General features: G+C 34.4%; 1 protein-coding gene and 1 long non-coding RNA gene across 3 annotated transcripts in view; both read right to left on the bottom strand.

The window, feature by feature from the left end:
* Positions 1-6,227: 6,227 nt before the first annotated feature.
* LOC135071909 (G-protein coupled receptor dmsr-1-like) overlaps positions 6,228-12,912 on the bottom strand; it is an 82,924-nt gene continuing 76,239 nt past the window's right edge. For both annotated transcript variants that reach the window (XM_063965775.1, XM_063965776.1), the window contains exon 6: positions 6,228-6,894. The gene's annotated coding sequence lies outside the window, so the exon portion shown is untranslated. The remainder of the gene's footprint in view (positions 6,895-12,912) is intronic.
* LOC135072262 (uncharacterized) lies at positions 9,629-10,524 on the bottom strand. The gene is made up of 2 exons (XR_010257386.1): positions 10,258-10,524; positions 9,629-9,843 (listed from the first exon to the last, which is right to left on the bottom strand). It is a non-coding gene; the product is annotated as an uncharacterized LOC135072262 (long non-coding RNA).

Raw genomic sequence — 12,912 nt, 5'->3', positions numbered from 1 at the left:
TTCTACTACTTTATTTCTCGTTTATTCAGGATTGCTCCTTGGCCACCAATGAAAGTGAAAGTAGAGTAGTACCGAGGATAGCTAAGTGTCTTGCAAACAGCAACTTATTTGTCTTTGCCAGAAAAGAACAATACAACCCTGCCCTGTATAAAATAAACATTTTTTAGCTTAACGGAGTTTTACAAGTAAAGTGAATTTGAGCTAAACTTAAAAAGTTTGATCAAGGTGACACCCAGAATTTTTTGTTAGAAGTAGGTACTACTTACATCCATCTTCACAATCATTCGCGTTTATAATATTAGTTAAAATGGTTTCAGACCCTTAGGTCGTCCAAATCTAAATAAACATTGAGAATCCATTAGATATAATCAATTTAAGATGTCTATTAGAAGCCCCGCTCATTCAATAATAGCAATGAAGTTTCCAATAAAGGGTTACCTACCGTATTTCTGTCTAAAATAACATTTTCGAATCTTTAAAATAACATAATGTAGAATTGAATGACAGATATTCGAAATGATGTCTATTTCTGCCCCCCTAGACAAAACGCACTTTTTGATCGAATCGAAAATCGAATCCGTCAAAACTCCATACAAAAAAGGGGCTTTTCGACCACTTTTCGACTGGTTTGCGATTATAATTGCACTTTGTCTAGACCCACTGACCCTTACTTATTTGATTGATGTGGGTGGCATATATGATACTCTAGTTCAAACATAAATTCGGTAGATATCTACCGATCTACCTACCTATTTTGTCAAAATAGTTTAAGTACTGTATAAAATATTTTCATTTGCATTAAACATGACTCTTTGTATCTGTTTGTCTGTGATGTTATTTATTTTATAACGTTAATTTTACTTGGAGATGGATTGGATCTGAAAAAGCTTTCTGAAGAAAAGTTAATGAAATTAAATGTCTGAAATACGGTATGAAAGTTTGTAGGTGTAGGATTTTAAATTTTAATCTTAAATGAATCAAAGCATGCTGTAGTCTACTGCTGTCTTTATTATAATAAACGAGAGAAAGAGACACAGAGAGAGAAAGAAAAACACAAAATAGATAAAACTAGCCTGTCTTTAAGGCAACAGAAATCCATGCAAGCAAAGTCTGAGCCTATTATATGTCTTTAAGATTAGATAGTCTCTAAAGGGAAAGGTCATGTTTTTATACAGTACTAAAGCTAACTTAATCATCCATGTTCTGAGAAAACTCACGAAAGAAACAAATCCCTATAGCATTTTGTGTAAGTAATATACATTGTTAGTAGAATGTCACATTTTGCGGTACTTTTTCGTCTCAAGGCTCACAGAAGATTGATATTTTGTGGCTTTTTCATCGAAAGGAAGTTCGTTTTAAAATGTAAAAACGTTGTAGAATAACGCTCTTTTACCTACTCTCCACGCAAAATTCTTAAAAAAGAAGATTCTTATCACACTAATAACTATAGGTAAAGTTCAAAAGATGAAACTTGAATAGGTGTTAAACAACCTCTACCAATTTTAATTAAATAATTTCGTATCCTATTTAATATTGTTCTCAATCAGAGCACACCTAAAGTAAGAAGATAAAGTTTAATTCACATTCCATTTGCATAAAAAAATAACGAAATATTTGCTTAAAATATTTTCATTTCCTTTTAATAAGCTGCTGATTTATCGCGGTATGTGGTAATAAACATCATTATGGTATGAAGCACCGCAAATGAAATCCATGGAATAACATACTGCAGTCGTAAAATAAACTTTATGTGCCGTTAACAGAGTTTTTACTGCATTGTTTATCGCCCCACGTACTGGATGTGTAAATTTTTATACATGAACTAGCATTTTCTGAACCAGTGCGGTAAATGCTATATCAACATTTTTTGTCTGAAAATGTAGTAAATCAAATTAACGATTCGCTTATCTTTCCAATATTTCGAAATAACAAGTTAGGTATCATAAATGTACTTTTTTAATACTATTTGGGTAGCTTATATTAAAGGATTTTGTTGATATAAAATTACTTTCATTTTACTCAAAAGTAGCATACATAGTACCTTATAATGTAAGCTTTAAGCACTGCAAGCTTACTGAAACATCAATACGTTTTTTTGTATGAATAAAATATAGTTTCAAATGGCAAATTCAATGTAAGGGTTTATGCAGTGGCTTATTTACCTTTGGTAAAGTAATAAATTATTTCAAGTCAATTTATTTTTGTGTAAATCTAAAAAATCCATAGAAAGTAGGTAACTTTTCGACTTAATCACGCCTTGGAAGGATATTTTCCTATACCAGTGCTCTTTTCCACCCACGTGCAACGAAACTTTTCCTTTATGAGAAAACGTATCGCTTCGTTACTTATGAAGTACCCAACAGTTGCTTTATTTATTTTTATGCGTTACCTAAGAAATCTTTATATAAACTAGAGAATAAGACTTGAAGGAAATGCACGTGTTGCATAAGTTTTCTTTAATAACTTCAATGCCATGCTACAATACTTTTGTTGATAATAGCATATTTTGATACGTTTATGACAGGGACAACGCTGAGGACAAAAATTATAGTATTATATTAATGAGCATTTAAGAATACCTACCTATCTACATATAATGTGTAGATAATGTAGAGACGTAGATCACCAATCAAAAAACCCGTTTATAGGTATTCCATCCTTCATCGATTTTGCATCAAATAACGCCAGTTCATTACTACTTTATCCTGGTACATTTTGGACTGTGGTACAGTCACTATAACATCAGAATAACACTGTTGGTGAAAATAACGGTATCCTTCCGTTTGGCCAAATTACTTTTCGCCAAATTTCACTTCGCAAACAACTTATCGCCAAAGTTTCATTTCCCAAATGAACTTTTAGCAACTGTACTTTTCGCAACTAATTCATTTGGTCAAATTATCATTTGGCAAAATTTTACTTGGCAAATGTTTATATAGCAAATGTTTTAATTTGCCAAATATTATATCCCAAATAATTTGTTTGGTCAAATTGACACTTCACATTCTTACCCACCGTTACCCACAAATCAAAGCATAAGGCACATGATCATTGCTAAGACTGGTGGGCATACAAATTCATGGTTTTCACAAGAATTTTATGTAAAACAAAGAGATTGCAGAAAATAGTATGGTTGCAAAAAGTAGGTATTGCAGAAAATAGTAGGTTAGGTTAGGTTAGAACAGTGACCCTTAATGCGCGAAGGCGAGCGAAGCGTGCCGCGGCAGCGGCCGCCGAGCGCTAGAATCACCTCTATTGTTAATGAATCATTTGGAAATTTCGATAAAAAGAATGAAAAAATTAATTTAGGAGAAATTTTATACATATATTAACTACCCACTAAACAAAATAATAACCACAAGCTAATTTGTATTCCATTCTATGCACCAATCAAATTATTTTGTAAATAGTTTATCGTGAAATATTTTTGCCAAATGAAACATTTGGCAAAACATACTTTGCCAAACAATAATTTGCCAAACAATAATATGCCAAAAACGACATTTGTGAATTAAAAGTTTGCAATAAGTTGTTTTGCCAAATGAGAATTTGCGAAATGAAAATTTGCGAAACGTTGTTTGCAATGTGATAATTTGGGAAACGTTTTTTGGCCAAACATTAGTAATCCGAAAATAACACCTGTTACAACTAGATAAGACCCCTAAGTGTTTATGTTAATGTGCAATCGACTTTAGTATTTTAGGCCAGTAGAATTAAACACAAAAATTGATTAAATCGGAAATAATTCCTACAAAAGATTTTTTTGCTTTAATGGCTTCATTGGTTGCCCATTAAGACTCTCCTAAGTTTTCGACTTCGACGGAGTTGTGCTTAAGTGGTGAGGGCCCCCGAAAGCGGCGTTTTTTCGGTTTTCCGGTTATACCGCGTAAAGGACTTACCCTATCGAAAAGTGGTCTTCATGACGGTTAAAGGGCACTTAATCCTGCATTTAATAAGACCAAATTCATATGTTTTGGACAAACCGTTCTCGCGCTAAAGTTCGGCAAAGTAGAAAATATACGTATAATTAATGACCCTCTCTACGTCCAATGGCTTGTTATCCACATGCTTCCAAGCCTTGTAAAGGGTCGCCTTAATCAGTGTAACCCTAACAAGGCTCACGAGTTTGATTCGCTTATCCTTGTTCGTCCCAGCCGTTCCTTAAGTGCGGTTGCTGCACCTCTTCCTGACACTCTCCTGAACGACTCTGTATTACCTAATGTGGCTGCCTCTCTTCCTTGTACCCTCCTGTACGATTGCATTGCTTAGCTATATGCCTGGTCCAAGGTTCGACGCCACAAAATCAACTTTGTACGCGTGAAAATAGTTTAAATACTATTTTCCGTGCTTGCAACATTTTTCTTTACTGCTTCGCCTCTATTAGTCGTAGAGTGATTGTATATATCCTATAGCCTTCCTCAATGTATGAGCTATTCAACACAAAAATAATTATTTCAATCAAACTAGTAATTCTTGAGATTAGCGCGTTCAAACAAACAAACAAAAAACTCTTCAGCGTTTTAATATGAACTTGTTGTTGTTGATTTTTGGCGTCGAACCTTAGACCAGGCATACGGCTAGGCAACGTAGTCATGCAGGAGGATACAAGGAAGAGGGGCAGCCACAGTAGGTAACACAGAGTCGTTCAGGTGAGTGCCAGGAAGAGGTGCAGCAACCGCAGTTAAGGAACGGCTGGGACGAACAAGGATAGGCGCATCAAGCTCGTAAGCCTTGATAGGGTTACACTGGTTGAGGTGGCCCTTTTCAAGACTTGGAAGCCTGTGGGTAACAAACCATTGGACGTGGAGAGGGTCATTAATTATACGTATATTTTCTACTTTGCCGAACATTAGCGCGAGAACGGTTTGTCCAAAACATATGAATTTGGTCTTATTCAATGCAGGATTAAGTGCCCTTCAACCGTCATGAAGACCACTTTTTGATAGGGTAAGTCCTTTACGCGGTATAACCGGAAAACCGAAAAAATGCCTCTTTCGGGGGCCCCCACCACTTAAGCACACCTCCGTCGAAGTCGAAAACTTAGGAGAGTCTTAATGGGCAACCAATGAAGCCATTAAAACAATAAAATCTTTTGTAGGAATTATTTCCGATTTAAAAGCTAATTCTACTGGACTATTTAATAATATACAGTGAAGTAAAAACAAGCGCGTCATACATGTCATAAAATGTCAGTTAGTTCGCCTACGTGACGCCTCGTGTAAAAAGCTGCATGTGTGTGAACGAACACTCTGATGGAAATGTAACAAGTATATTTATTTCGCACCAATGGATCTTGAGAGATGTTAACTTCATCCGATTAACATTGAAAGCGAACTTACTCTATTAATCCTACTAGATGTAAAACAAATGAAAAGCATTTAACAATATCCACCATCAATAAGAATATCAGAGTACCATTCGCCCTAAGTTCTATACTAAATCTTATTCAAGGCTTTTCCAGCTTTTTTCCCTTTCAGCCTCTATGTCCCAAGGCTAAAATACATTACAATACCCTAAGGCCTTTTTTAAGCCACGACTGAGGCATCTTTCGGGAAGCCTTGCTCTATCATAGAGCATTGTATCCCCCGGGCAAAATTATTATCAGGAGAAAGTCTATACCTATTACTGCCGATTTATATCGTAATATACGAGTACAACGCTTTCAAAGACTATTGGCGCGTGCTATACTTACCTACCCTCTTAGCAATTAGTGTCACTGGCAGGAAAGCTCTTGGCAGGGCTGGTATGAAATAACGGCTTCTCTCGACGATACTTACAACGTTCAGAATTCGATATCTAAAAAAAAAATCATCAAACCTACCTTTACTTTGAATTAAACTATAAATAAACATTAATTTCAAAGTTGTTTTTAACAGTACTTACCTAAATTTCAATTAAAATTAACGAGCAATATTTCAAAACTTAAATTAGTTTGCTATTCATAAATTAACCTTTGTGTGGAGGTAGGCAGCCAGTTCAGTTGGGTTTGTATTTTAAACTTTGAACAGAGAGTAAAGAGGAACTCCCATAGTTTCGTTACCCGAGTTAGTTTCACCTGTGGTTTCACTTTAAAAGTCTAACTTTCCTCTTATCATACCATATTTATTTAATAATTTAAACTGCTTCTATACATAATAAGAATTATTATTATGATTGTGTTTTTTTATTCTTCAAAGACGATTGGGAAAGGATCTTAAATAAAACAGATTTTTATAAACAAACTTTTTTGGCGTTGACTTTACTTGACTGAAATTCGTGCGTACAGTGAACACACATTATTTGGTACAATTGAAATGACATAAAGTAGAAATGATGCTAAAAATTACAAACATTTTAAGACATTGTATTTACAAACTTTTATTTTTATTCAAAAAGTAATAAAAGTCTAATCTTACATGCATAATTGCATACACGATGAAATATGATGGCAATCGTTACCCGCTTATTATGTTAACCCTGTCAATATTCATATTAACTATACACTAAGACAGTAAGTGCAAATAGCGGGTATACAATAGTGAGTACTTAAACGTGACATAAATGCGTAGTCTACTTTACTCTTCAAACTATAATACAAAGTATACAATTAACGTTTTGGACCCTAGAAGTAAAAAAATTCTGAGTAATTTTGTTCAGACATACACAACTATAATACAAAATGTACAGATTGTTACTCAAATGCGACGATAGAGAATTCTAGATCTTGCGTCATGGCTCATAAGACACAAAATCTAGAGAAAAACACAGACACATAAAGATAATCTACTTAACTACCTAAGAAATTTATAACAATTCTATGAAGTAGGAAATTTACATCGCCTTACTAATAATACAATATTATACAGTTAATAACTATAGTAATCTTCAACTAATTTAGAGAGCAAGATTATGTACCTGTAAAAGAAAGTAATTTCATTAATTCAATGTTGAAAAATAAAACCTTCAAACTATATTTACAGGCCAGAAAGTTAAATTTTATATTGTGTGCGACAAGTTTTATATGTAAGAGGCCTTTGAAACATTTTCGAGATCGTTGCTCGAATAAAGTTGAAAGTTTTTTACTCGTTCATATCGGCTGACATGATAAATGACAGTCGCTATCGCTGGCTCGACACGCTATCGACGGGCAAATAGGGAAATTTCGCCCAACGATTAATTGACGTATTTATAATCGCACGGGTAAAATAAAAGATGAAAAACGACCGAGTTGTGACAATAGAATATTTTTTGATTGAATGCATTTTGATGATTTCCGTGAAAAAAAGGAAAGGGAACGTGAAAAACCCGTAGTTGAATTTGAAATAATTATAAAAATAAATGTGGGTACCTACATCATACAGTTTTTGACCTTCAAGTGAAAATCTGAAAACTTGGCAACGAAAGTAGTAAAAGCCAGTATTGCCTTCATTTAGACATAACATTCTTGAGGTACCAATTTCAGAGGAAAATGTAAAACTTTATGAACCCTCGGGGCGTCAGACATCGATGCTGTCGAACCCAGTTTAAAGTTTATTTCTTAAGTTCAACCGAGTGATTTTATATTTTCCAAAGCCCGGATTAGCTACTTCAGTCAGTAATGAAACAATCATCTTGGATTTTCCCCGACTTTCAGTTCTTGTTAATAATTAGAAAATAATAAAAATAAAACAGTCTAAATGAGAGAGTTGAAAGGCAAATCAAATTCTGTATATTAAGTCAAAAAAGGAACGATACACACAACAGAAATGATTTCAAATCACTTTTGCAGATGATACTTGATTATTTGGTTTAAAGTTTTCTGGAATTTTCCAATAACTTTCACAATCTCCTAGAAAGTTCCACAATATTGTAGAGAGCAGGAGGAATAAATCCAATATCAACTTAAAGTTTAGTAAAGTGATGACATTTGATGGTACTTTTACTTTATAGAGGCGTCTGAAGAAGTACTAGTGGATGATCATTTCATGCTACACTTAAACTTAAGATTTAAATTAAGATTAATGATCCCACACGAATTTTAATCGTGCTTGAAATTAAGTACTTATTTTATGTTGGAATTCATGATGTATTAAGTAGATTAACACCTTTGCTGCGGCAGTAACTTTCTAATACTTTCCATTCCTTCGGTACAAGGTCGGTAAACCTGGTATTAAAACTTACATTGTGGCGGCACAAGGCTTAAAGACCTTGTAATATTTAAGATATATTAATTTTATTTTTGGCTTCATGTTAATAGATATTGTGTTTTTTTTCTTTGAATATTAATAATAATGCATTTATTGACATACACCTGAAGGCGTTCGTGAATAACTTGTTTAGTATAAAAATTATAGCTATTTTCAAAATACAAGGCTTATGCACCCTGTGCCGCACTGAAGTAGGGGAGTCTGGTGGGTATTCTAGGGATGTGAAATACAAATATCGATAGTTTTAATTAAGTTTTAATAAAAATTTAAAAAAGTAACAAACAAAGATGTTTTAATCATTTAGTCTAAATATTTTACAAATAAGACATACGTGCATAAATACTTAAATAAGCTATATTTAAAGAAAACATATTATTTAATAACATTTAGTTACAACTTCAAATATTTGTCACGAAAAACTATTTAAATTAGCAATAAATCGTGTATCAAATTAAATTATAATCAATTTGCAGTTTTGATTTTGTTTGTTTCTCTTGACGCCATGTCGACATGTGCGTTTCTTACGAATGCGAGGCAACACTGGCTGCATGAAGCTAGCGTGGGGTGCGGTACCAGGTGCGCAGGGTACAAGGCGCTTCGACCTGGTTTCGCATTGTGAAGACATTTTATTACTTCCGTGCGGTACCAGGTCTAAAAACCTGGTATTAAGGTAGGTACATCATTGGATTCTATTTTAAGAATACATCATAGATATATATTCATCACTTTCCTACACCGGACCCAATTGAAGTTATGCCTTTCGCACGACAAGGAAGACTATAATTTTCTTAGCCGCACGGTAAGCGAGACGTACACAAGGTCTATAGACCTGGTTTCGCACTCAACGTGTTAAGTATCTATTGAATTCAGTCAAAATCACTACGAAGATTAGTAGGTATTTATTAAACAAACGAGTGATGCAATTTGTAAAGCTTTCCGTTATATGGAAAATACTTTTTTGTTTTTATAACGTGACGCACTTTTAGCATCACTTCAGTCAACGCCAACACATCATCCATATAATTCAAGGAAAAACCTTTTTGGGTTAATTCGGTCCTCGCCGCATTAATTTGCACAGCTAATTTAAACCCTTCACTTTTAACCTACGATGTACAATCAGCAGCACATCAGACGATACAGTTTTGTTGAAAAATAGCACCTATTGCAACGATACAAAAGCTCGCAGAGTTTGGCTTAATGTGCTGGCGTCTGTACATGTATCGAGAGTTGCAAAAATGTAATATTTTTAGTTGTGCAGTGTTTTTCCAAAGCAATTTCACTAAACAAATATTCAGACCCGTAATATGAATTAAAGGATCCAAATTCAAACACAGTCCAATATTTTTAATTTCAATATTTCGACGAATTCAAATATAGGCTAATCACATCATCGAATCTATGATTAAGTTAGTATCCATTGTCACGTTTTAAATTAATTTTTAGAATTAATAAAACGAGCAAAATAAGTTTACAAAATTTATTAATCTAAGTTTAAAAATATTTGATTTTAAGGTACAGGTGGGTAGGTTGTAAAAAGATCGGTTCCACGTAACACTTGTGCCAGACTCCCCTGTGCGGCCTCCTGCGGTCCCCGTGGGACGCCGTGATGTCCACTTCTCTGCCCCCTCCGGAACGGTCCACAATAAGTCCTAGCTCAAACTGAGCCCGGCCGTAATTCCTGCATAAACATTGTTTTATATTAGCCTTCGTGTGGGGTGAGAGATTGTACTGCCACGAATCTTGATTAGGTGATTTCAAACAGGCGGAAGAATATAAGCCAAGCTAGGGAAGACGGCCAGCAAGTACTAGAAGAGGTCTAGGCATTTAATTTACTGGGATGTAGTGGCAGTTGTAGATAGCAGAAACGGTTACAGTTAACTGATGGCTAATAAGAAAATAATTAAGTAATTTCGCTTCAAGGAACATAATTTATACCAACCAATTTACCTACACAATTCGCTAAAATATTAATAAGCGTAAATCTATGCTATAAGGGCGATTACAACAACACTTAACTTCTACTATAAAAAGCATTAATTACTATTTAGGAACATACCCTATCTTAACAAATAATAAGAGATGCACAACTTACCCAGTTACGGGATGAAATGTAGGCTAGACACTTAAGTTTGATTAACTGTGAGGTTTCATTAAAGTTTTATTAAACTCGCACTATGAAAAAACGCCAACGAGATCGATTTATTAAGACGCGCGCCGCATCAAGCGGTACGCGGGTGCTCAAGTTCAAGTTTCAAGCGAGGCTGGCGAGTGTGGCAGTCTGTCTCTGGCCGAGACGCTGCGCCTGCGGCGCGCACTCCCCGCGCCCTTCGCCCCGAGCGTATTTACGTTCAAAAACTTATGATCCATTGAATCGTAAAATAAAAAAAAATAACATTTTCAAATGTTACACCATCGCTATAACAGGATATAGGCCCAAGGCCCGGTTCTCACCAAAGCGAAGCAAAGCGGAGCGGAGAGGAGAAGTGTTTTGAGTAACCAATCAGATTTCATTATTTCCATTTGCCGCTGCGCTCCGAAACGCGCCGCCGCCGCTGTCAAATTCTATACCTAAAAAAAATTGACAGCCTGATACTTCTCCGCTCTGCTCCGCTCCGTCTTAGTCGAAACAGGGCCTAATTTGCGTTATGTAATTGCAAAAAAAAACCTATAATCGAGAGGCTCAATCAACAATATGTCTCGAAAAGACGTTTAGCAATCTAATTTTGTTGTCTCAGCCTGTGAATTGTATTTAATGGTATTCCGATGATAAATTTGAGACACTTTCGGAACTTCAAAGCTCAGAGCTGTTAATTTGGACGATGATTCGTTTATCATATTTTCAGCAGATACTTGGAGGGCATTTAGTCTTCGGTATCGTTTACAGTCTTATTATATCGATATTTTTCGTTGACACATCGATGCATTTCGAATCGATTCAAAAATAATTAACAGATAATAAATAATTTAAGTATAAAACACAATTTCACATTATATTTTCTTGCTTATAAGTTTCATAGAGCATTCAGTTTGCCAAGTCATTCATGATTACTTCTTGTAATAGCGAAATAGGAACGGTACATTTAGCTTTTCACTTAATTAAACAGTACTACCACTTAGGTTGATTAGCCATTGAAATATAAGTAGAATTGGCTGTCTGAATACGAATATAGGGGTTTGATTTTCTTTTATAAGGGTAGAATACCTTTTCTCACCGTAAAAAGTATTTGGACATAGGTAATTTATTATTGTTACACACCTGTCTTGTAACACATATTTCTCTACATTTAGATTTTAATACCTACATTTACTTTATTTGCAAAAGTGCGTTTAAAAGTAAAAACAATTATGTTAAAGTACTGATTTATTGAATTGTGTAATTTATTACTTTAGACACCCTTTAAATTGATTTGACCTAACCGCGCTGAAACTTTAGGCTCTTTGATTCGATTAGGCACGCTCTTTTATAATTAAATATTTCAATAGAGGCTTAGCATAAAATATTAAAGGCCTCTTTAAATAAACCATTTGACCTAATAATGAAATATTTAGATGATTTAATATTTTTACTAAAAACGTGACTAGACTTAGTTTCATATAGAACATCACAATGAGCAGCGAGTGACTCTATAATTGAGTAGGCCATTAGTCCATCTGGGAGGTCGACCCTGAAATTCTTATTCAACAATAAGCCCTAAAGCATCATTAGAACTAAAAATACCGTTTAGTCTTTATTCATCATTAGTGAAATCCATAGTTGTCCGAAAATGACAAAGTATTTTAGCTGAACTGGTGCTAGGGCACTTCATTAATGTTCATGAGTACCTATCATGGTAAGTACAGACGACAGCACAACAAGCTTAACACTGTGGCAACTTATACAGTTTTTTTTTTTTTTTTTTCATTTATTGGGGTCAACAAACAGCTTACACAATGAATGCTTATTAGCTATATACAATTCTGACTTAGATAATTGTGAAACCAACATAGTTAACCACATATTACTATATGAGTACTTAATTATAAGTATGTTGAGAAGCTATAATTAAAGAAAAACAATTATAACGTAACCTAGTCCAACATTCAAACCATTATGCCTTCTGTTAATTTATCCAATACAAGTTTTTTATATGTGCTGATTTTAGAAGAGAATATATCTATATGATTAAAATACTTATTATATATCTGCGCTAGTCTATACGATGGTGAACGCTTTCCAGCATTAGTCCGACATATATCTTTAGCAAAAAGTTTAAAAGTACGGCAGGCTCTCATGCGTGGCCTACTCGGTACTTGATATCTTATCCTATCTGTAATACTGATACAATCATATTTAATCATATTTATTATGACAAAAATCATAAAGCAGGGTAGCCTGCAATAACAGTCTCCTAGTTTTAAGGCAGGGCAACTCATACCTTTCCAATAATCCAGAATAAGGTAAACGGCCACGATAACATTTATAGTTCATACACTTTAGGTATTTTTTCTGTACTCTTTCTAGACTATCAGAATATTTATTATAATAAGGATCCCAAATAGATATGGCATATTCCAACTGAGAACGAATCAAAGATTTGTAAAGATGAAGATATGTAGCTGGTTTCCTAAAATTGTTAGCAGATCGCATGACACAACCATACATTTTGTATGCTTTGTTACAAATATTTTCAATATGTGAATCCAGCGTAAGTTTACAGTCTAGTGTAACCCCTAGGTCCCTAAGTTGCTGTACTCTATTAAGATTGAC

The sequence above is a fragment of the Ostrinia nubilalis genome, chromosome 5 (genome assembly GCF_963855985.1).
Source record: "Ostrinia nubilalis chromosome 5, ilOstNubi1.1, whole genome shotgun sequence".
Lineage (NCBI taxonomy): Eukaryota > Metazoa > Arthropoda > Insecta > Lepidoptera > Crambidae > Ostrinia > Ostrinia nubilalis.
Note: the sequence above shows the minus strand (reverse complement) of the source record. Positions and strands in the feature narration are given on the sequence as shown.